General features: G+C 39.7%; 1 long non-coding RNA gene across 1 annotated transcript in view; it reads left to right on the forward strand.

Annotated features, from left to right (window-relative positions):
* Window positions 1–24,954, forward strand: part of LOC123019157 — a 142,511-nt gene extending 117,557 nt beyond the window's left edge. Inside the window, exons 3-4 of the long non-coding RNA XR_006413868.1 lie at window positions 2,306–2,505; window positions 24,504–24,954. This is a non-coding gene — a long non-coding RNA (uncharacterized LOC123019157). The remainder of the gene's footprint in view (window positions 1–2,305; window positions 2,506–24,503) is intronic.
* The last annotated feature ends 746 nt before the right edge of the window (window positions 24,955–25,700 follow it).

The raw sequence follows: 25,700 nt of genomic DNA on the forward strand, positions 1-25,700 counted from the left end.
AATGAAAGCTATAATTTAAAGGGCTGTATAGAATAATATTCATGAGTCCCATAATAATGATGGATAAATTTAATATTTTCCATGCCATCATTTATTCAGAATTACTATTTCAGAGACAAAGATTATCCATTTCAGGGGAAACAATTATAACTATATTGGAATAAATAGTGAATGTCACTAAACCAGGTAGCATAGGCAGCTCTTTGGAAATTGAATTGGAATATCTTCATATCAGTACATTTCTTTTTATATAAACCATGCTTTTAGAAAAACTGTTTATATAATACTGATATAGGAATGCAGTAATTCTCTTATCTCTGTAAATAAAGTACGTAGCATAGAGTTGAACTTTATTTTGTATTTCATTTTTTTGCTGGCACCTGGTTCATTGGCAGTTTTACAGAAAAAGCAAATTTCAGTGGCATGGGCATGTTTCTGTCTCCTGGGAGATAAAGGGCTTAAATCTGTTTTTCTTCCAAAACTAAACTCCTGTATGTTTAATCATTGCTGCTCTTGAAATTATATTCAGATGGTAGCCCATTAATCTTCCACATCTGCTTTGATCCAGCCACAGAATACAGCTGTAAAGCCTGTGCGTGGGCATGTTTGGGTGCCTACGAAGCTTTGCTGTGCAACAGGTGTTTCCAGACATCTAGTTCTGTTCTGCACTACTAGTCACTAAGGCATTAAATGAACATATCCTTCTTGAAGGGATATGAAGACAACAGCAGTGGCAATGTTATTACACGGAACTAGTATTTGGGCCAGGGGATTCAATTTAAGAAAGCATTTGTAAGCCTCCCCGAGGCTTCGGCGAATGGGGCGGCATAAAAATGTTTTAATAAATAAATAAATAAATAATAGCCAGCTAGAATGTTTTACATATTTACGTTAAATGACGGTGTGTCCGATATTCAGAGTGCACCTCTACTTAGGTGAGCAGGAGGGACCAGAGGAGATTTATTCCACTAAGAAAGGAAGGGATGGTTGTTTCTCTTTCAGCACAGGTCCCAGGAGCAGGGTTCCCCAAGAAGGAGCTTGAAGCAGGCACATGGAAAGATCACTCAAGGCTTCTCCAGTACAGGTTCCCAGGTGTAGTTTTTTCCAGCCAAAGGGAGGGAGGAAGACCCGATACTTTGCCATGGACAGTGTAGATCTCTGAGGAACCAAATAGGCAGTCTACACAGAAGTCTCCTCCCATTTTGTGTTTTCCTTGAATGCTGAATAAATCTTTTATTCTGTACTTTGGAGATGTGAAGGGAGATGCTCACAAAAGGCAGGCCAGATTTTGGGGGCTCACTGCACTGTTCCAACACCAAGCTTGCACACAACATGCTGAATAAAACCTGCAATCTAGCTGCAAACTTGTAAAGGCACAGGTAGGCTGCAAAGGATCCTTGGCCAGTCATCCCTAAGGGACTGAGAGCATCTAGGAACTGAGGAGAATGGATGTGTTTTAGCCTTGGTAGTGCTGCACCAGATCTTACACCCTTAAATGGGGGTGCCCACAGCTGCCAAGTTGCCACACTACCAGGATGAAAAAGCCAAGATGTGATTGAATTACTTGAGCCTTGGAAGCATTTGTAAAGCAACCGTGATTTGCAGACCACCATCTAGAACAACTTGCTGTATAAACTCTGTGTAAGAAGCTTAAATGCTTAAAAAAATAAACAGCAGATGCATTGAAGTGCTTTTGAATGTGGTGCCCAGTAGCTCTTTGATCTCATAATTGTTTATTAGTTATACTCCCCTTTTCAGCCTAGATTGGCTTCAAAGTTTGATAATGGAATTTCACAGAAAGAGACATAATTTGGGGAAGTCAGAGAGAACCTTCTGGTCCTTACATGTTGATGGCCTAGCTTAAATTTGACACCCTTGCAGAGATACCAAACCCTGGGAACAACCCTTTTGATAATCTACAGTGTATTTTTGTCTTGGGCAGGTGATGTATAAAACAAATACAAATGTTTTATTTTTTATGATTGTAAACCATCTTGAGATTTTCTGTGAAAATAATTGACAATATAGAAAATTATAAATACATAAATAGACAATATCCTGCTGCTAGACTTTTCTTCCTAGAGCAAAAGAGCTGAAGGGTCTGCCTGGCAGTAAAGATGCTGGTCAAGAAAGTTAGCCTGTCTCATTGTTCTGGAGTATCTTCTTATAAGTTTTAGGTACCCATGTATCTCTGCTTTGTATTGATATACAGTATATTTTCCCTGTCAGTTCCACGTAGCCAGAGAAACACTGTCATACAGCTGTCACCCAGAGTACCAACAATATGTTGTATCCATTTTTTTAGGTTAAAGAATAAGTCGCAGTCAATTGATATTTCGGCATCAGGTTATGAACCACTGGCAACAGCAGCACAACATGCACTGCAGCCAACTAAGCCTGCGCAAGTAATTAGCACAACTACTTCTGAAGAGGAACAGAACAACACCACAAATACTCAGCGGCGCAATCCACGGAGGGGTGAGCTGAAGAGATACTACACCATTGGTGAGTGAGCCTAATGAGCCATCTTTTCCCTTAAAATATCTAATCTATTGCATTGAAAAGAAGTTCTTTGTGGTCTCTGTGTATCACATGTATGGGCTTTTGTGCCTGTGCAGAGCCTAAAACTGAGAAAAGCTGCTACAGCTAAGCGTTCATTTTTTGTGGAAGCCTCTTCCCTTCCTGTTCCCAGGAAGCACAGGGAGGGTCTCCTGCCCATTCTCTCAGCTCCTTCTTGCTGTGGAAGATACTCATTTGTTGTGTGCATTGTTGTTGTTGTTATGTGCTGTCAAATCACTTTCAGCTTAAGGGTAGCCTTGCTCAGTTCTTGTAAGCTCAGGCCGTGACTTCCTTTATGGACTCAATCTGTCTCATCGTTGGTCTTTCTGTTTTCAGTTTTTCCTAGCATGATTCTCCAACATGTTTTGCCTTCTCATGGTGTGCCCAAAGTACAACATCTCAGGTTTTGTCAGTTTTGCTTCTAGGGAAAGTTCTGACTTGATTGGATCTAGGACCCAATTGTTTATCTTTCTATCAATCCTGGGTATTCACAAAGCTTTCCTTCAGTACCACGTTTCAAACACATCCATTTTCTTTCTGCCAGCTTTCTACATGGTCTTTCACAACCATACATATTGATGAGGAATGCAATAGTATGGATGATCTTTGCTTTGGTCTCCGGTGAAACATTCTTATAGTTGATATTCTTTTCAAGTTCCTTCATTGCTCCCATTCCAAATCTCAGTCTGCTTTTATCTTTTTGGCTGCAGTCTCCATCTGAATTAGCTGTGAACTGGAGACTGCATTCACATTTGTGCTGGGCATCAAAGTATAACTCTAGGAACATAGCACTCAGAGCCTATGTTCTTCTAGCCCAGTTTTGTTAACACTCACAACATTTTTCCAGGGTTCCGAGGAAGGTTCTTTCTCCAGCTTGCCTGGTGGAGAATTCAACCTTGGATGCAAATTATGTGTTACACCAGTGAATTATGATCCAGCAGCCATTAAGCAGGGTCAGTTAAACAAGAGAAAGAAGATAGATCTTCTCAAAGCAGAGGTTTTCAATGATCTCTTCTGTTTCCATGAAAACTGATTTGTTGCTTTATTAAAAAAAACTATAGAAGCCCAGTATTATACCTTTAAAGAAGTATAATTTGTTAAGAATAAATTTGGTTCTTCCTTCTCTCCTAAATTAAGAGTATAAAATGTTCTGTCCAGCCAATTCATAAAGTCAGGTACCTCTGCAGAGAATAAGAGGAACAGACAGAAGCAGGAGATGGTAGCTCCCTTCAGTTTATTCTGTAATAAGTTGTGAGAATGATACTGCCTGCTGGCTTTGTAATACAAATGAAGCAATCAGAAATAATGCAGTGAGGTTACAATATTGGCCATTAGGAAAATGCAGCAGTATAATATAAAGTTGATTCCAGAATGAATTCTTTTCCTTCCTTCCAAACTGAAATGAGCAAACCCCTACTTCAAGATAAATCATGCTGCTTAAGGACCAGTTGCTTGAAGCTTGAAGCTTCTGACACTTCTCAGTCCAGTCTTTTAATCTGATGCCATATTATTGGATTAATGATGCTCAGCTTGCCCCTCCCATAGCAGTTGACGCACTAGACTTTCCCACAAAAGTTGCAACTGTCTGGTTCTCACTGATTTCCTGGCTTGTGTTTGGCTCTGTTGGCCTTGGCAATTCTGCTGTGGATTCTGTCCCCTCATCAATCAATGGACATAATCTGATTTTACAACTCTGAAGACTGTATTATAGGAGGAATGGGTCTAATTCCTACAAGAACTACAATTTACTGTGGAAAATGGTGTTTTTAGATGTCCTTTTAGGGAATGCTTTCTCAGCTGTTCAGGAAACTCCTGCCCTCTGCTGTACATCACCAGCACATAGCTAAGCATTCTGAGTCGGATAGCACATGTAGGGAACCTCCCAGGCTTATTGAGACTCAATATTGTCTGAGAATAAGGGAAGGTGTGCCCGCCTTTTCTGATTCTCCCATTAAGGAACCCAAATATTTTCCCAAGGTTTCCTTAAACAAAGTGTGAAAATGCTTTCTGTAGGTGTATAGGATTTACTAATTCATTTAATTTATCTAAACAAACATTTAATTATAATACTTGTGGTAATTTGCATCTTGGTATTAGGGCTTAGCTATTGGGTGGATGGATAAATTCAGACCTGTGGTGGCTCCTGGTATCTCCCTGCTTTTTTTCTACTGATGATTATCTCTGAAACATGGAAGGAGTTGGGTTTTCTAATACCTTCTTCTTCCTCTTCCTCCTCATACTTTGTTAAATAGAGCAAGGCAAGCTACACAGGCCAGGAGAGTCTTTCTGTCTCCAGGCCTTAATGGTTATGCATGTCAGTATCCAGGGAAACCATGTTGTGGTTTCTTCTTGCCAGGTCTGGCATTAGCTGGAAAGTGCTCCTTGCTATGCTGCCTTAAAGCTACTGACTCTCTTTAGCTAACCCGATTGCACTGATTTCATGGAATGCATTGGAAGGTGAGTTCTGGCCTTGGGAGAAGGGATAGGAGACTGGGTGGGTGCCTTTTCTGGGCCTTCAAAGTTGCCACTTTAAGGGAAACTGACTCAAAACTGTGTGTTTAAAAAAAAAACAGGTCTAAACTGTCAGCAATAAATCTGCCAATGTTTAAAAGAAGCTAAATGTCTTCATACATTTTTGATAGAATGTTTTCCTGATATTTCCATAAACCCTTTAAGACCATAAAACTTTCAAAGAACTTTGCTCGAGGTATAAATGGAAGGTGCAATTTCAGTATTAGCTGAGCATCCTTTATTGAGTTAGGAACTCTGTGCTGAAGGAGAAATGTCCTGAGGTGCATCCATACCTTAGTGGGAATTAGGTTCCAGCTTTTGCACAGTACAATCATGGGAGGCAAAAGTAATTTTTTTGTCTGGAGCCAAATGCCTGTCTGGCACGGTGTGACAAAATTGCTAATCAACAGGAGCTGCATGTTACTATTATTACATGATGAACATAGATCAGTGTTTTGTAATGGAGTCAATTTCTCTCTGCCCCACTACTACTCAAAAGACACTGCCACAGAAGCAAATTATACGCAGACTCACAGATGAAACCAGCCTGTTTTCTGCAGAGTTGTTTTGCTAGGTGTTCAGGAGTTAAAAATATTTCACTCTGGTACACAATATGTGTGTTGAGGCCAAGAACTGTCTGGTTTTTGTAGGGAACTACAGTGGGTAGGAGTCTACACATCACAAGGATCTCTGCAGATAGACATTGTACCACAGAATCATAGAATACTAGAGCTGGAAGGGGCCAGAGGGCCATTGGGTCCAACCCAGCTCAGTGCAGGACTCCAAGTTAAACATTTTTTTCAGATGGCTGCCCAGTTGCATCTTGAATGCCTCTAGGTGTGGGAAAGCCCACAACCTCGCTCTGTAATTGGTTCCATTGCCATGTTTCTCTAACAGTCAGGACGTTTTTCCTGGTACGAGGTATCTAGCCAGAACTTGGTTTCCTGTAATTTGAGCCTGTTATCCTGTGTTCTACATTCTGGAATGATAGAGAAGAGATCCTGTGCTTCCTCTTTCAAATACTCGTAGAATGCTATCAAATCTCCCCTCAGTCTTCTTTTCTCAAGGCTAAACATGCCCAGTTTTGTCAATCTCTCACCACAGGGTTTTGTTTCCAGTCCATGGATCATCCTTGTTACCTTCCTCTGAACCCTTTTCCAGATTGTCTGCATCCTTCTTAAACCATCTCTATTGGTGGACATTGAGCTGATCAGTTTCAGGCTAATATACAAGGTTTCACTTCAGGCACAGTATTTCATTCTCAGGAACGAATGATAGATACTCATATGAAATGAAAGGGAGCAACCATTGATAAACAGTAGGTTGCAGTAAAACTGGCTTTCTAATCCAGTGTCTGAGACAGGTGTTGTAGGGACCAGGATAATTTCTCCTGCAAAACAACCTTCAAGAGATATGAGAATTGATTCTGACTCAGAGAAGAAGTAGCATTTGTCCCTGAGAAGCCAAGGCCAGTGCACCTAGAGATAAGTCGGGAGTGAGTAATTGAGACTCTCAGCTGCAGACAAACACCTGTTAATGAGGAGAAGGGCACATCAGCCAATCCCAACCTACAACATCAGCTAAAGAGGACAGATCAGCTGATAAAAGTCAGGTGCTCCTAATGATTGGCACTTAGGCAAGAAGATCCACCTTAGAGGCATGTATGGATATTCTGAATCTGGAAAGGTTAAGATAGACCTCTCAATAATGGAGTAGTATTCAAACTATGCATTTTATTTTATTGACTTCTACGCAATCTGATTGGCTTGCATTAACTTAATAAAACTTAGTAAGTGCTTGACTGGTTCTGCTTGGAAAGAGAAATATCTTGCACAGTAAAGTCACTGTGTTCCACAGAAATCTGTGTAAACTAGTCCATAGCTATGCAAGCTACTTTGTCCTATTCAAAATCCAGACTCTGCTTATATGGATCTAAGATGCAATGAGTGCAGTGTCAGGCCAAACCAGGGACCCTTGTGGCACAAGCTTACCTCCCATTGAAAATTTTACCTTGTGTGTACAAAATCTATTATAGATAATTTCCATGTCAGCAATAGAATGTTTGAAACAGCTATGGAAGGGCTGATCTCCTGGTATCTGAATTGACTCAGAGCAGTTTTTTGGTGCAGTATGGATATAGAAGGCATTCCCTGGCAGATGTAGCAGGTAAGAAAATTCAATAAATAAGGAATGGAGGTCAGAGGTGGAACAAATGCTTTGCACGCAGAAAGGCTATATTCAATTCCTGGCATGTCTGCCATGAAATTTGCAGAACTATAGCCAGCAAGTGCAGACTAGATTGAGCTAGATTGTTCAATGGTGTACCTTGATATAAGGCAGTTCCGTATATATAGGGTTCTTCTGAGACCAAATCGGTGTTCCAAAACTTTAGGGTTGAAAGTATATCGGTTGCTGTGCATGCCTCACCACATCACTGGATTTCATGAACAGGTGTTGATGAGCAATCGTTTGAACATGTCTGTTTGATGTTAGACTCTTTCAGCAATTCAGGTCTGGCTAACAAACAAACAACTGACATTCCAATAGTTTATGATTATTTCTCCTTAAGGTATAAAAAGAGAACAATATTAAGGAGGCAGAGCTGAAAATGTTCCTTTTTCAAAAGAAAGGGAAGAATAGAGATGGTGGTGAAAATGATTTGTTTAACATAAAATGCCAATGTGTGTAATTATATGTTTCCTTACACTTAGCAAGTCTGAAAGCAGCCTCTCACAGCTGCTTAATTGCTTCTCTTTCAAAAATGTGAGCCATTCCTAGGAGGTTACATCAACCTGAAATGTGACATTCCATCCTAAATCTTTGTTGATAAACTGGAAAACAGAAGATAAAGTGTTGGCTATACGATGCAGTCACCACCTCTGATGCACTTAACAGCTCCCTCATGGTGCAGGATATTTCTGCCTCATTTTTTGTGGCTTTGTTTCTGTGCGCTTTACTGCTTGTCGTGGTGTGTTTGTGAACTGTATTTGCATAGTTGTTGAAAGGAGGATGAGAATTGAAATACAGGGTGTTGTTGGTTGGAAAGAAAAGACAGCTTTTTAGATATCTCAAAAATCTTTCTGACAGGCTTCTATTCTGCACTACTGAAAAAAAGAAAACTCACATGTGTAAAGTACTACCTTTGTAAGCATTAAAAATGTTCATTCCATTGGCATCCCATCTTTTTTTTTTTCCGTGATAGAAGTCAAGGTGAATATATTGTATGTAATTCATGGAATGAAAAAATGAGTTCAACGAATGTGTGCCTTTGAGAAATGTAAATGAAAAAAGTATACTTTAAAAAGCTATGCTGGCATGCTTTAATCTATGAGAGAAGAATGCATGTATTTCAAAACATGTACACAAATGTGTGTTCTTTTGTGTGAAAGGAAGAAAACAATATCATAATCTGAAGTGGAAATGATTCAAAGTGGAGACTTTGAGGTGAAATTTGGAAAAGTTTGATGAGCTCATGTTTTGCTGATTCATACCACCTTAGTCTTAGATCTGAATGCAGGAACAAGATGTGGTCCACTCAGTCAGACATTTTATGCTCACCTTTGCTGCACATTATATGCATTAAAAATGTTGCAATGCACAGGAGTGGCTTGGTAGGACATCGTCAGTGAAAGCTATTTGTAAATTCCAAATGGTGGCCAGGGGCTTTCTGAAGTTTAGAAAAAGTTCACCAAGTTTAGAAAAATATCATCTGTAAACAACTAAAGTGACTACAAAGCATGTGAAATCACGTTCCAACTCTGTTCAGAACTATTAAATTAAGAGAACGAATGCTGGCAACACAAGTTGCTTTTGTCTCATTTTTATAAAATTCATCAAATGACCATGTGTGGTATTCCATCCATACCTTGTCTAAATAAAGTTGACTTAAATGGCTTGGATAGTAGAGGTGTGTTGGAATCTCTGGGCCTTACTTTCAAACAAATATGATTGGGAAGATAAATTTGCTTGATTACATCATGCTTGTGAAAAAAATTAGTTGTCATGGAATCCAGTAAGTACTGAAGTTCTGTAAGCAATTAAGTTGCACAGGAGGTTAACAGCAAAATCACTGCATTGGTGGTAGGGAGTAGGAGGTATCTGGTTGTCTTATTCTTAGGCTACCCATCTTCTGTGGAAATAAGGCCTGCATCTGCCCAAGGATCAATGGGGTAAAGCAGGACAGGCTGAATAATGCTCAAAAGAGCACTTCCTTTCCTACACACACGCACACGCACAGAGTAAGGTATCTGCAGGCTTAGCGAAGAACTAAGATTTGCAAAAGGATGGGAAAGGAAAAATGAAATAAAATAAAGATTTGCAAGGAGGAAGAGTCAAAAGAAAACCTAATGGGGACACCCCAAAAATAGTCAAAGGAGGACTGTGTATGCTCAGTGGCCAGAGAGTGCTGACTGCTGGAGGATAATTTTTCTTCACCAGAAAATGAGATGAAAGAGGGATGGATGAAGGCATGGATCATGGAACAGTGAACAGGAATGCTGTTGCCCTGCAACAGTTTATTACAGGTCTCATTTGTACTTTCTGTTTAGGGAAACACAGAGACTATTGGTAGGTCTGGAGAGAGTGTCTAGGGAATATGGAGAATGCTCAGCACACACACATTGTAGCTGCCAGGATCCTTTGGGAGACTTTTTGAGAGATAAGAATAAAAGTTTGCAGAATGGATAGGCCCTATGCTTGACAAGGAAAGACTAGATGACATTTAAAATGGCAAAGAGGAACAAATGGAAGACCCAGTGGGGATTAGACCCACCAGTTCTTCAGAATTCCACAAAAACATATAATTAGATTTTGCTTAAGATGAGGAAGGGGGATGAAGAGCTAAGGACAGGGGAGATAGAAATAAGGGAAAAGGAGTAGATAGTCAGGTGTCCTATGATTCTATGCCCCTGAAAACATGTGAAAACAGAGCTTTTCTGCAGAAGGCCAGCAGTGGGGAACGGGCCTGAGAAATAAAAGAGTGAGGTATAAGTTAGGGAGAGGAGTAAAGAATGCTTCTGAAAAAAAAGGACCACCTTCAAGATACTCCTTTTGGGGATGTCCTTTATGGGGAAAGGACAGTGTTAAATCAAACCTTAAACAGTCTGGTACCAGACTGTTCTGCTGTGCAGATGAATTGATTCTATAGAATTCTTTAACACAACTTGTTTCGCTTGTTATTGATCACTGCAAAATGCTTTAGTCTGTCATCTAAAACTAGCTTTTCAGATTTTCAGTTTCATATAATTAAAGTTAGCTGATTAGAAGAGCAGTTTCCTTGCTTAACTCCAAAGGGGTTGTAAGTCAAGGGACCTTTACAGACACAACCATCTTCTAGAAATTATACCTGGGGAAGCATTAGTTAACAGCTGTCACACTCATTTAACAGGTCAGGATCAGTCCTACATGAGAGGCTTGCCTACTTCTGATATTGTTTGTACTGAGATCAAGGAACTTAAACTAATGGCTACCATGACAAGTGAATTAAGAAATGGTATTAACGTGTAGTATAATGGTGGTTCATTTTTCATTTTCCTCCAGTTGTTTCAACTTGGCTTTCTTCTTCCTGGGTGGGATTAATTTATGACATGTTAATCTTAAACCAAACAGTTAAGAGTCAATATTATTATCTAATGATTAGCAGCTTATTTAAGCAGGTTCATACTGGGCAAGTGAGAGGAATAATTAGTGTGGGCCTCACAGAGTCATCCAAATTTAAAATGACCAGGTTTTTCTGGAGTTTAACACAGTTTGATTCTCATTTGTTCATTAAAATCTGGAAATGTACATGATAGGATTTAAAAAACACACACAGTGTAAGCATTTCCTGTTGATGATGATATCACTGGCAAAAATCCATCCATTGCCCTTTTCTGACAAAAGGGATCCTTGCAAAGAAGTAGCCCATGTGGAGGCACGTCTTACAGTGCTTATCTGAGCTATAGGGTTGGCAGAATACATCTTTCAAAATAAATGGAACATCCGTCTTTCTTCAGTGGTTGTTATGCATAACTCATTGTCCCAGACTAGTTCTGCATAAAATACAATTGAGGCTATAGTGCTTAAAACCATGCATTTTTTTCTTGCAAGTATATCAAAGCACATTTAAACATAATACTCCCATAACAACTGTGTGGTTATTGAGCTCACACAACTGCCTTGTGTTTAGTGGAGATGGAGAAGAATCTTCAGAACTCAAAAAGCTTGGGAAGGAACTTGCATGGTTCAGAAAATATGTTCCAATTTCTAATTAAGCAAACATTCCCTAAGCTTTTAACCAGTTTGTTGCATCACCAGCTGTCCCTGACTTTTCCATACCCCGGCTTCCTTTGTCCATTCCTTTGCTAAACTTTAGTTATTTCTTATTTACATTCATATGCCACCTTATTTCATGCTAGCAAAGTTATGCTTAAAATCCTACAAGCAAAAAAGGCCATCAAGACCGTGTGAAAAATTTATACCACTAAAATGTTGAAACAATGAAAATCTAAGAACATATAAAGCATTAAAACAGCATAATTTCATAAAAATATGTGTCTTCAGCCTAAAAGCTGAGGGAACCATGTGTAGTTCTTGGGAGAGTATGCGCACCAGTTTTTGAGTATATTAGGAGAAAGCCTTTTCCCACATGTTCAACAAACAGGCCTCTACAAGCAATGGTGCCGATAAGATTTCCTGCAGATCCTAAACATTCTAGTGATCCTCATGACAAAATGGAGATTTTGTTCTGATTTTTCATTTTCCTGGTTTAATCTATTAAAACAGAAAGAAATAGACCACATATCCCAGGATCCTCAGTAGAGAAGGAAGCATCTAGCATGCTTCGAAGTTTTCATTTGGTCACCTAGATTTGCTGGAAGGGTAAAGATGAGTGCTGTGAGAGAAATTAGCAGCAGATGACAATTTCTTATCTGATAGGAAGCACTGGGATGAGTGTTAGAGATTTTAGAGATCCCCCCCCACCCCACCAACAACAATCTGAGAAATGCTAGGCCCATTAATCTCTCTCCCCTCTGCCCTTCCATAGACCTGTTAGATCAGTATGATCCTCAGGTAAGGCCTTGCTGTCTGTGCCACATTGTGAAAAGTATCATCTGGCAGGAATATGGGTGGTGCACTCTTTCTAGACTGCCCTCCAGAAGTCCATCAGAACCTTCCTAAAGTATTTAAAATTTAAATGTTTTAGTACAGGGACAGAGAATGTTTTCCATACCCTACCAAATGTATATTGGAAACACAAAGCGGGTCTCCATTGATGATCTTAATACATGAGGAAGGAAGCTCTTAAGAACTCAACTCTCCATAACATTAAGAAAAGCCTGAAAGAAGGGAACAAAGAATTAAACTCTTTTTTGAATGGGAAAAAAAATAAAATTCAAAGGACTATTAAGAACAAAAAGAGCTAGTTGCCCAATTACTCTTCTCTAAGTTGGAGAGAGAGAGAGAGAATATTTTGGTTACATTCATTTGTGAATGGATAAGCTTTTTCATTTGGTTTTGTCAGGCTGAATTCAAAAACAAACACCCACATAGCTCCAACTCTAATTATCATAACATAATAAGTTAACATGATTATAGGATCATTACTAATATGCACTGCTTTTATAGATAAATTGTTCCCATTATTTCCCCCTGAATGTGGGTTCATAGAACTTCCAGAATAAGCCTCTGTTTCCTGAGTACTCCACTACCTGCTTGTGAGTGATAAGCCAAGTGCAACAAAATTGTGGAACCTGTGGATAAGGAAAGTGGTTCCCTTGGCAACGAGCGATGCAAAATTCGGTGCATTCTGCTGTTTGTGTATATGTGTGAGCATGCTGTTTGTGGCATAGATGTGGAATGGGTAAATCAACAGCCCATGTAAGAATTTGTTCATATTTTATAGTTCTTTCAGCTTAATTTTAAATATATCAATGGAAGCCCTTTAATCTCCGTTCCCAATTGTGTCAAAGTTTAAAGATGACATTGCACTTGCACTCACGCCTTTTCTTCTTTCTATGCCTTCATGGTCTCCTTTGGGTCCAGATTTACCTGTTTTTGTTTGCTTGTTTGCAATAGGAATAAAGTATTCAGAATAGTGACAACAAGAATGGTCAAGCATATTTTGGGAATATACTTGTTTTAATTATATTGGTGAAATTCTATAAAAATGCACTAGGTTCAAGCCAATCAAAATCAATCCCTTTCACATTAATTTTTTATTTGTTTCTTAGATTTATCCTTTTTCTTTCTTAAAGAACTCAAAGCGGCTTACATAATTCTCCTCCTGTTCACAATCTTGTTGCCACAACAACCCTGTGAGGTAGGTTGGCCTGCTAGCTTCACTGGGAGTGAGCTAGGCATGCAGTTACTCCTCTAATCAAAATCAATGGGGTTTAAAAGTGCTTCGGTTTGTTTACGTCATGGCCATTATTTTCTCTTTCTACATAGAAACTACTAATAATCCTAAGATGTTGTATACTAGTAGCATTATTTCACAACACTTTTGTTGTAAGAATTTGTATTGTGCTTTCATATTGTTGGCACTCTGGAGGGCCGGAGGACTCTCTTGTACAATGTGGGATGACAGAGGGAAGAAATGCTCAGCTCTGTTGGTGCCTCCACATATGAGCTCCACCAATTTGGAACAATTCCACATAGCCTTGGGCTCAAATCCTAAACCCATTTGCCAGAGAAGAGAATAAGTCTAATTGACCTTAATGGGACATAGTTTTGAGTAAACATACATAGAATTTTGCTGTCACAAAGACAAAGGTCAAGATCTCTTCTTGCTCATGCCAGAGTGTAGGACACGGAATAATCAGTTCAAGTTGCAACAACCCAGATTCAAGCTGGACAATCAGGAAAAGCTTCCTCACTGTCAGAGCAATGCGACAGTGGAACCAGCTGCCTAGAGAGGTGGTGGGCTCTCCCACACTGGAGACATTAAAAAAGAAAGTGGACAGCCATTTGAGTGGAATGGTGTAACGGGGTGTCCTGCAACAGCAGGGGGTTGGTCTCAATGGCCTTTATGCCCCTTCCAACTCTACTATTCTATGATTCTACATCATGAGTTGTTCCGGCCTTTTAAAGATTCAGGGAAGGGTTGCAATTTTTGCCTAGCTTAGTTCACCTATTTTTTTGGCACAGATTTATCACTTCATAGTAAAGTGATTGGAAGGATTCACAGAGGAACATGCAAAGATTTACCACATCATTCATTTAACTTTTATTACAGCAACCATTTTGTAAATATAGCTGCTAATTGACCAAATATGTTCCCGCAAAACTATATAACAGTCAGTGGTAGCAACAGCACACCATGAGTCCAATGAGTCTAACTGATATGCCAGAGAAATTTAAATTTTTCTGATCTATTTCATTTGCATAAGATAAAAATACATTCTTCTTCAGTGCCAGGGAAAAACATAGGCAAGAATAATTCACTGCTAGAGTTGCAGATATAAGATGTCAAGTCTGCAATATTTTTTGCTGCTAAAACATGAACTTAGATACATAATTAAAATCTTTTTTGATCTGCTGATATTTTGAATTATCTTGTTTCCTTTTTGAAAAAAAATGTAAACAGTAAGGACATTGATGCTCTGTCTGTGTATTTACATTGTTTCCAACTGCTTTTGTAGCCATGGATTTTTGAAGAAACACAAATCTATGAGATTTGCTCAAGGATAACAAAACTGACCTGTGCTGTTCTGGGTCAGAAAATGTACACATGAATCTGTAATAAATGTAAGCACATCTTCCTCTTTATTCTCAGCTCTTTTAAACTGGAATTATACTGTCTGGACACATTAAAATGAGTGAACTTGATGTCTCTGGAAGCAATTGTGCTTTTTGGTGATATATTCTTGAGCCAGTGTGTTCATATTCTGAGATTTGAAGAATGTTAACTCAGATCTCAGTCAACTGGCTGTGACCTCCAAAACTTTGTAAAATATTGCTGTTTGTGCCAATGGAATCTGCTAAAAAATATGTTCTATGTGCTGTTCGTAAACTAGTGAGACAAGCTTCAGACTTAAAGGTATGCAAAATTAATATGCATACTTGTCACAGACATCTAGCTACTGAACTATTTCTAGTATCTCCTTGGTATGGATGCCATAGGTGCCTGTCCTATGACTGAGATTGCTTTAGAGCTGTAGACTACATAACAGATGTCCAATTATGTATCACCATCATATTTGGATACTAAAAAATTGAGATATATCATTTTAAAGTCAAAAGGCCAATGATTCCAATACAATTACATTCCACTTAAAATTACTTGTATAAAGAAATCAGGATGGAGAATATAGTCTGGTGAGATGGGAAATACATTGTGGCTCTTAAAAGAGGGAGGATATGTTTTGCCTAAGTTAAACACTTAAAAACTTTCTGTAAGCTAACCACATGCTTACAACTACTTACCAGTGTGTTCTGAATATTTGTAATTCTAAACGGTTCCACTATTGGAAACCCTATTTGCATAACTGAAAAAGTTTCTGCCTCATATATTTTTTGGATAGTCAATGAAAAATAAACAAATAAAAATCCCTAGGAGTCTCTAACTGCCAGTGTATTCATAAATAGATGACAATACTGGTATAAAATGAATATAGTGTTTTAAATTCTTTCGGTACATTCCAGTTGTCTGTTGATTAATATGGGTGATTCTGCTGAAATGCAATTCATTTTTGCAAGCAATCTGCCTCAGATGCATGTCACACTCCAATGGTACAAGTCATTGAATAATGCATGGAAGGGTGAAAAAATTAATCATTATTTTTGTGTTAATATTTTGATTACCTTTTCATGTACTCATATTTTGCTGGAGATTTTAGAACATGGGAACATTAACAAATTGTGGCAGGGAAAACAGGGATGGCCTGGCCACACTCTGTTCAAGTGAAATCATGTTTAGAAATAATGCATAGCTCAGTGGTAACCCAGTCAGGAGTGGACATTGAACAAAGCCTTTTCCCAGAACAAGTATGGTGTTGTTGCCATCAGTGTGTCACCTTTCTGCTGTCATTAATAGAGCTAGTTAATCGAGGGCTCGGCCTGGTCTCTAGGCGATCATTTGGAGGTCTGCTCTATTACACATTTCTCTGGCCTGGCTGCTAACCTCCTCATATTGTGCGGCATCAGGTCAATGCTCTGCCAAATTGCTGTGTAGGCCTAGTCTCTAGGAGATGCCCCCGAAACCTTCCTAATGGTGCCCGGCTCGGCCCAGCCCAGCCCCTGGTAGCCTGCTATGAGTTTTGGCCTGGATTTGGTAGATGCTCTAGCAGGGTGCTCCCTCTGTGCATCCTTGAGCTGACAATCTGACAGCTTGCACTGGGTGTAGAGGGATCTACTGCTGCAATTTGTCAGGGAGCACTGCCATGCTATGCAGACAAAGCACACTTCCCAAATAGGAACGGACACCGCACTGTTTCCACTGTGTGGAAAATGTGATCTTGTGTCACATACAAATGCAACAGTAGGAGGAGTAGGAGGAGACAGAAAGCTGATCCCTACAGTGACATGACCCTTTTAAGAGTCAGTTGTTTTTTGTTTCAGATCTGTTCTGCCCAGATTCACTGATGTAAGGAAGAAGAGACTTTTTTAAAAAAAGGAATTGCTGTTCCTTCTTGAAAGTCAAAACAATGCCGACTTCCTCATGCTTCACCCAGACTGACTTTCACAGGAGTAAGCATAATCCTGTGATTTTCTGCTGAAAAAACATGTAGATTATGGGTGTTTACAGCTAGTTCATCACCCAGTGTTTGAAACTGAGTCACACCTTCTCAAAAACCCACGGGGAATTTCCTTATTGTAGCACCGCTGTTCCTTGCCAGGCCACTGAAGCCCCCTCTCCTTCCCTGAAAATTTTGCATGGCAAAATTAACTAAGCTCTTAGATTATATTAAAAAACCAAGCAAAAAGAATTTTGCAACAACGAAGTGCCTTGAAAATATTCATTAATTATTAGAATATGATTGCTTCATATGCTTCAACTTCTGATCTGTGGAATTCAAATTGTTATTCCAATCCAGCTTTATCTGCCTTTAAGGTCCATATTTAAAGCTTGTTATGGTAAAACAAGTTGTATAGATGCTTAGAGTCCCAATCTTTGGAATTAGGCAGGATGTAAATATAATAATGATAATAATTGTATATAGTGGCTGGAATCCAAAGAAACCTGCATATTCTTCCACAGCTCCTGTCCCTCCCCCTCCATAAAAAGTTGTTGTTAAAGGTTCTCTAGAGTGATATTCTGCTAGACACAAAATCTACTGCCCATTTGGAATTTTGGCATGCATATCTTGCCTACTTGGCCTGCATGCACAAATCATTTTCTCTAGAAGCCTTCAAATGCACAACAAAGGCAGTGCCACTGCCAAGAAGGACACGGCTGTTAATGTGATGTGATAAGGAAATGATCATGTGATTTTAAAAGTTGGAATGCTTAATTAGCTGTCCCACAGAACACAGAAATTAATTGTTGGAAGATGGGTTGCCGCTATGACAACTGGATGAAAGAAAATGTGCATATATTGCTGGAAATTTGTTTCAGATAGGCTTGTGTCTCATTTAATTTGCCCATTTGGCAAGTTGCTCCTTCGTAACATGATAACTTACTCAACATTGAAATAATGGAGTTAAACTTTAACTCAGTTTGAATGCTGAGGCATAAACCTGTATTTCAAGATCATGTAGCATCATGGGTTTGATTTGATGGCAGTGGATTTGGAATCACTTTATTATCTAATCCAAAGGTGAGAACTGATCTCAGCTTTCCAACAGCGGGGCCTCACTAGAAACTTTTTGATTGATACACAAAGATATTACAGGAACCTTCTAGTTTGGCCTCCTTCAACATGATGCTGAACTACAATTCTCATTATCCTCTGTGGGCTGGGGAATTATGGCTTTGTAGTCTAGTACATCTGAAGGGTACTGGGTTAGGGAAGACCATTCCAGTTGATTTCAACTGCCCTGTACTTTCAATTCCTGTGGTAGCTCTCTGATAAATGGTTCCTTTCTCAGACCAATGCATAGCTTATCCTGAGGAAATACTTTGAGTATGAGTGGTCTTATCAAGGCCCCTTCACCCCAGCACTTCAACACCATTTTTTTTGTGTGTTTTGCTGCAGACATATATTTGTGTCCAAATGCTCTTAAGCCGCTGAATAACATTATATAATTTCAGAACTAAAGAAAAACACACCACCAACACTATGCTAAGAATGGTACTGTTGCACTTGGATAATTCTGAGTCAGTGATCACTCTGCTGTCTGCCTCCCCGATCAATACCATGTTCAACTGGAATATCACCTCTGAATTTCTAATGACTTTGTGAATCACGATCTGATGACTGAGGTAGAGTATCTTGAGGTAGCTACACAGGTGGAAGGATACACCAGTAGCAATAAAATTCTGTTCACTGCACAGCATAATAATTGCCATCCATCTCTCTGGGGATTTCTGAAAATATTTCTGGGGAAGAGTCCACAGGTGTTAATTGGTTTAGCAAGAAATTACCAAGGATCCTCTGTATAAAGGAAGTGACTTTAATAGAAAATCCAGGGGTGATCTAATGAAGTTTTTCTTGATTTGAACATAGTCATCAAGCTAGCATGAACCTAAGAGCAGATTGAATGTGTGACTGACATGCATTTTTCTGTGTACTCAAGTTCTTTTTAGTGCAATAAGTAAACTTATTGATATGAAAGAGACTCATAGATCCAAGTGTATCTACTGTAGGTACACTAACAATTGCACCTACATTTGTAGTTTTAATATAAAGTGCCTTGAACCATCTAGGCAAGCAGTGCAGAAATAAGCTTATTGTTCCTGCCATACATTCAGTCCCATGTATCTTGATCAAGTCTTACAATTCCAAGGACTGTTTTTGTCTGGACATGCACAGAATTGCACCCTAAGGCTACAATCTGGTATACCAGGGGTGTAGAACTTCAGGCTAATGGGTCAGATTGAGCTTGCCGGGGTCCCAATCTGGTCCATTAGATTTCATCAGATGATCATATCTTCTTTCCTTGACACCCATTATTTTGTGGTTATACAGTTTTTCACTCAGTTATAAAAGCTTGAAATTCTTCTGCTAGGGATAAGTTATTGAGAATAAGAGCTTTACAATACAACATGCAGGTATTTGGGGATCTGGTGCATTTTGCCTTTGACTCTGCCCACCGCTGAATGTGGGTCTCAAGACCTTCTTCAACATGAATTTGATCTTTAGGCTAAAACATTTTCAACATGTATTCTAAAGTCACTTATCTGGGAAGATGTTACATTTAATTAAGAAGGGCTTGTTTGAGATGATCATCATAAATTGTATTTTTAGGCAGGAGTTTAGGCAGGAGTGGGCACCATGTGGGCCTCTAGATGTTGTTGCCCACAGCCTCCAATATCCTTCACTGTCAACTGTGGTGGCTGGGACTCAGGTTGTGGAAGAATCAGTACTGGAATCCAATGGATTCTCTGTGCTCAGCTCCCTGGACTCCAGTCAGTATTGTCATGGCTGTGAGTCTGAATTCCTGGCAAGCAAGCTCAGTGGTTGCTTGCCACTTGCCAGGAATTGAGCCCCATGCAACTCCTTCACAAGTAGCATCTCTTTTCCATGTCACATGCAGCAGCCTTGATGTTGCTGAAAGTGATGCAGAAGAAGGTTACCAGTTGCATAACCATAATGTTCCAAACATTCAGACTTTCCTAGATTTAACTCACTTTGTAAGACTAGGCTGAGTAAAAGAAGTCCACGGATGCTATAGAGATAGAACTTTGATGCAACACTATCCCAGATGGGAGTTCTAGGTCAAAACATTGAAAGGCAACACATTGCCTACCCTTGCATAATCCTATGTACATTTACCTTGGAAGAAGCTAATGTGAACACTGGAACTTACTTTATATAGAACTGCACAATTAAAAAAGAGATGGCATCATGAAACCCAGTGTGTTCCACTTGGGTATTTATTTATTTAGAAGGCTTCTATGCCACCCCATTTGCCGAAGCCTCACACTTCGGCTCACACTTCTTGTTTTCCAGGACACAAGCAAACCAGATGATTCCATACTTGGGCTTCAAATGTACTATATGTGATCACTATGAGGGAATTACAGTGGGTTTTTTTTTTAAAGTAGGGCACTGAATGTGGTCAGGACACACTGCATGCTGCCTCCTTTTCAGACACATTTATTACACTCTATTCAATGTGCTAGTGACAGTATTTTCCTGAGCTCCAAGATCACCGCAGATGGGGACTGCAGCCAAGAAATTAAAAGACACTTGCTCCTGGGGAGGGTAGCTATGGCAAATGTAGACAACATACTAAAAAGCAGAGACATCACCCTGCCAACAAAAGTGCATATAGTCAAGGCCATGGTTTTCCCAGTTGCAATGTATGGCTGCAAAAGTTGGACCATAAGGAAGGCTGAGTGCCAAAGAACTGAGGCCTTTGAAATGTGGTGCTGGAGGAGACTCCTGCGAGTTCCTTGGACTGCAAGGCAATCAAACTGGTCAGTCCTAGAGGAGATCAACCCTGACTGCTCTTTAGAAGGCCAGATCCTGAAGATGAAACTCAAATACTTTGGCCACCTAATGAGAAGGAAAGACTCCTTGGAGGAGAGCCTAATGCTGGGAACAATAGATGGCAAAAGAAAAGGGATGGCAGAGAATGAGATGGCTAGATGGAATCAATGAAGCAGTTGGTGTGAGCTTATGTGGACTCCGGGGGATGGTGGCGGACAGGAAGGCCTGGAGGAATGTTGTCCATGGGATCGCAATGGGTCAGACAAGACTTTGCAACTAACAACAAACAACAACAAATTTAATGTGCAAAAATAAAGCCATCTTCTAGTACACTAGTATTGTTGAAATGAATTTAGCACAATCCTATGTATACTTGAATTTTAAAAATAAAGTTAAAAACAAGCGATTGACCAAAATAAAAATTACAAAGCACATCTAACATATCGATCAGACTTGGCTGCAAGAGCAGTCTTTTTTGCGCAGAGATCCATGGGGAGGGCTCAAACTGCCAGGACAATCTTGGCAGCGAGTCTACCATACTTTCTCACCCTACACATCAATTATACCCCTTGCTCAAAGCCAGTGACACTAGCTGCAAATCTCTGGGATAATAAATCACTTTTTATGTGATTTTCAAAGTGTGTGTTCATTTTAGCTGTAGCTCTGGTGCAACAGTTAGTGACAACATCCAGACTTGGCTTTTGTACTCCTTTCCAACATGGAAATGACAGAGCAGTCGCTCTTAATGCAAGACCTCTTGGCCAGTTCATTTCCAGTTGGGGAAAGTGGAGGTAAAAGGAAGATGTCCCTATTTAAAAACTAAATGGAAAACAAGAATATTTGAAGGAGTAACTGAACAGTGTATAAAATAAATTAGAACCCAGCTATAGTAATAGTGAAACAGGGCAGCCTAGAGGATGAGCTATTACTCTAAAAATCCCTGTTTCAGTCATGAGCTCATTAGGTTGTCTCAGCCTCTCCATCTGGAAAAAGTGAATAAATACATAACTAGCTTTATAGATTTGTCGGAAGAATTATAACACAAACATGCACGTGACACTTTTTGTATATTCTAATAGCACAATCCAAATGGTACAAACTTAAGATCACAGAAGTAAATCCAATTGAATTCACTTTCCTGCTCACAGGTAAGTACATATGATTGCAGCCTAAAGGAATAAGTAGCAAGCAGTATTAGTGGTGTTTGATCATTGCACTACATCAATTTTCTACAGCATTGCTGATATATTTGTTTTTACCCATAGATTACACATTCCTTTAGCCATACAGTATTTAAAAAAATAAATCGAGGTTTGCCCCCAAGAGGTTTTGCTTCCCTGTGTCTCTAATTCTTTAATTGCTTTCCTATGTGTGAAATGTGTTTTCAGATATTAAATTGGACACTAATGTGATTAAACTTGGTAGTACGAAAAGGTTGACATTGTCATAGCTAACGATCTTGTTCTTTACTAAGGCCAAACAAAGAGTCAAATTGATTACAGGAATTAGTTTGAGGAGCTTGAACTGGACTGAATGCACTTTCTTACACTGTCCTAGGCAGTAATAGTTTTGAATTACATAGCATAAAAGAAACTGAAGTCAGTTCAGTCTAACAAGGCTTTTAGACTGTCGGACTGACTTGCCTTTTATATATGTTTTCATGTGAATCCTCAAAGCGGCCTTGTTAGACATTTCCCCATGTGCAGAAATAAATGAAACAATGTGATGTTCATTGCTGCCATGAGGAATGAAGTAAGTGGAGGCTCCAGAAGGCACTGGATAATGTCTGTAACCTAATAAAAGAGCATTACTAATTATTAGGAATGTCAGGCGGGCCCTTAAGAAATACCCCCTGTAGATACCTTTTTTTAAAACCTTCCTTCCGAATGTCTCAAAGGTTCCTTCTAATCAGAAGCCTCAGCAGTAACTTATATATTCCATTTCAGGAGACAATCCAAGCCCCAGGAGTGCTCCCAGATGGGTAGCTCCTAGTGCTCTCTCTCCAAAGTCATTGTGCACTTTTCCTGTCATTCTCTCCCTAAGAGATTCTTTTTGTGCTAAGAAAAAGGATGGAAGAAGTGATAGGAAAATACAGAGGAGTTACAGATAGAAGACAATGGCCTCTGGACCCCTGCAAAATTCCACGAATTCTACAGTGGCAATTCTACAATGCAACCTTGGCTGGAAGGACTCCTGGCCTACCTTCATCATCTTGGCAAACAAATGGAAGTCTTCTAACGGCCCAGGCTTCCCAACAGTATAGCCAGTGCTAGCTGATGAACCCCAGAGCAATTTGATCATGTCCGGCAACTTGCATTGATGCTGACTGTGGGTCTCAGGTATGGAGTGTATAGGCATCCCACATCAGAATCTCTGCATACCTGTAACTCGTCAAAGCACCTTTGGCTTTTCCTGAAGTTCCTGCACAGAAACCAACATATTAGTCTCAAAAGGTTGTTATGATTTTATAACATGTCCCATGCACACAGGTGTAAGGCATTAGAATTTTGTAAACCGTCATGAGATTTTTAATGAATGACAATATAGAAAACTTTAAATAAATTAAATCAATACATAAAAACCATGCTGGATCAGACAATTACAGTCCAGCACTCAGTTAACACAGTGGAAAACCAACTCTACATAGAATCCCTCACGCAGGATGGGTGCACCTGCCAAAGCTTGTATGCAGCCGTGCTGCCTCTGGTAAAGGAGGCAGCACCTGGCCAGCAAGGCTAGTAGCCACCGATAGTCACCTCCTTGTCCATGAATTTGGCCCTACTCTTTTAAAGCTTCAGTGAGCAGGTAACTAATTCATGTTGGATTCTCTTTGGAATTTTCAAGCTGGGGTGCTAGTTGACTGCTTTTCCTGAAGGCTATGAGGGCCTTTTACCTGAATATCTCTGAGGACTGGCAGATAGCCCTCAACCTGATGTGAGCAGAGAGAAGCACAATTCTCATGACAAATGTGTTTACAGCAGAGTTTACCAACACAGCATCCACAGGGTACAAAAAGTCTTGCATTTCCTGGTTCCTTCAAATGAAATATGTATGTGTATATGTGTTCTCTCCCTCCCTCCCTCCCTCCCTCCCTCTGCATGCATTGCATGCGTGCGTGCGTGCGTGCGTGTATAAACAGATAAATTGAAACAAGTAAGAATAACAGGTGCTTCTTCCTGCTTCTGAACCTGCTGCTGATCAGCACTTGAACAGGCAGAAAGAGGTCTTTTTTGATCTTCTTCTGTCCACACAGACCTTTACCCGTGTCCCCTCCCTCTCTCTCTCTACTCACTCCTACCTATCTGTTTTCCTTCTGCCTTGCTATTTTCCCTTCCCTTCAGCTGTTTAATATCTGTTTCTCCATCCTCGTAACCTTGCTCTCTCTTTTGCTGTCACCCATTTTCTTTTTCTGTTTCTTCTTCCTGCCGGTCCCTAGACTTGCTCTTTTTCTTTCTCTTTTACTTCTCCTCTTCACACATACACATCTTCCTGGATAGGAGCTGTAATGACAGAAGAGGAGTAGGGGCGTAGGTGGAAGGCGCAGTAAGCTCTGGGCCAAGGTAGAGAAGCCATTTTCTTTCTTTTCTGCAGGGGTTGGGGCGGGCAGCATTTTCCTTTCCTTTGGACCCGGGAAAAGGTAGGGTGAGAACAGCAACCCTATGTTGATCTCAGAAGTAATTTTCACAGTGTTCCAAGCAAGCATGCATAAAACTGCAAAATTAAATGGGCATTTTGTTATACTGCAAGGTGCTCAAGTATGGGTGGATTAGCTAATTTTCAAGAGGGCTAGAAGCTGGCAAGGCATCTCAAATGCCATGATTTTCTAGTGTCTCTATGTTGGTAGATAGATCATTGCCTTTCTGAGTACTAGACTTCAGATAAACTTTGTGGTCCCTGAAATGTCAGTTTCTTTTATAGGAACTGGAAAGCTTAATCACTGAAGAAAGTGATGTGTGAAGAAACTAAGCTGAAGAAAATCAATTAGAAATATGGAAAGGGGGCCTTAATCTGACTTTTCTGTGACTAGTCGAAAGGTACTGCAGTGGTATAGATGTGTACAGGACAGATCAGTGATTATACTTGTATAAAACAGCACAGCTTGTATTATCCTACCAAACTATCTTACCACACTAAAATAAAAAAGCATATGAAAGTATTAAAAATTAGCAAATGCAGTTTATTTAGGTTTTGGTCTCCTCATTTACAGAAATGTCATTTACATCAAATGTTCCCAAAGCCCAAGACTTCATATGTTTAACATTTTAAAACATTCTGTATACAGCCTGGTAGGATATGTTCCTTCTAACAAGGTACAAATTCTACCATGAAAGTCCTTCCCTTTATCGTATGACTGAAACATATTTTGGTGCACCCTTTGAAAGTTTTCTGTAATATTTGTGTAGCCAATAGCAGCCACAGATCTATGATGGAAAATCCATCTTATCAAGAGAACACCATGAATAAACTTGTTTGTGCATCGGGTGAAGGCTCTACAGAGGTTCTCCACCTATCTAGATTTCCTGAAACTAAAAATATCCTGTGTAAAGAGTTTCATAGTTGTATATGTGTGTTTCATCACCACTATATTATGATGATGATTATGATGATGATTATGATACAATTATGTCTCTCCTCCTCCTCCTCCTTCTCCTCCTGTTTATATTCACCCACAGCTGAAGCTCTGGACAGTTACTCAAAATATCTGTAGTGAGGGACACGGTTGCACAATGCTTGTCTATCACTGATTGCGCTCCACCTAAGTGGTAGTGTGGGGAGAGATACATTTCACCAAATTGCCCTACCGTGTGTTGCTTTTTAATTTTACCTGATGTGAATTGCGCAACTGGCATCAGTCAGATGAAGCCCTAATCTGGGAACACTTCACTGCACTGTAAACACTGCAAAGCTCATTACAAGATTCTACCTTTACATGGGGAGTGAACAGTAGATAAAGTTCAAGGAATGAATGAAGCTGGGAATCTTCATGGTTTCCCTAAATTGTATAATGAATGCAGAAAAGGTGAAATTGACTGTTTCTCAAGCAATGAGCTTAAACTTTTCTGTTTGGTTTTTGGAATAATCCACTACTGAAGTGCTATCTTTTGTAATACCAGA

This window comes from Varanus komodoensis, unplaced genomic scaffold, assembly GCF_004798865.1.
Source record: "Varanus komodoensis strain SLA01 unplaced genomic scaffold, ASM479886v1 scaffold12, whole genome shotgun sequence".
Lineage (NCBI taxonomy): Eukaryota > Metazoa > Chordata > Lepidosauria > Squamata > Varanidae > Varanus > Varanus komodoensis.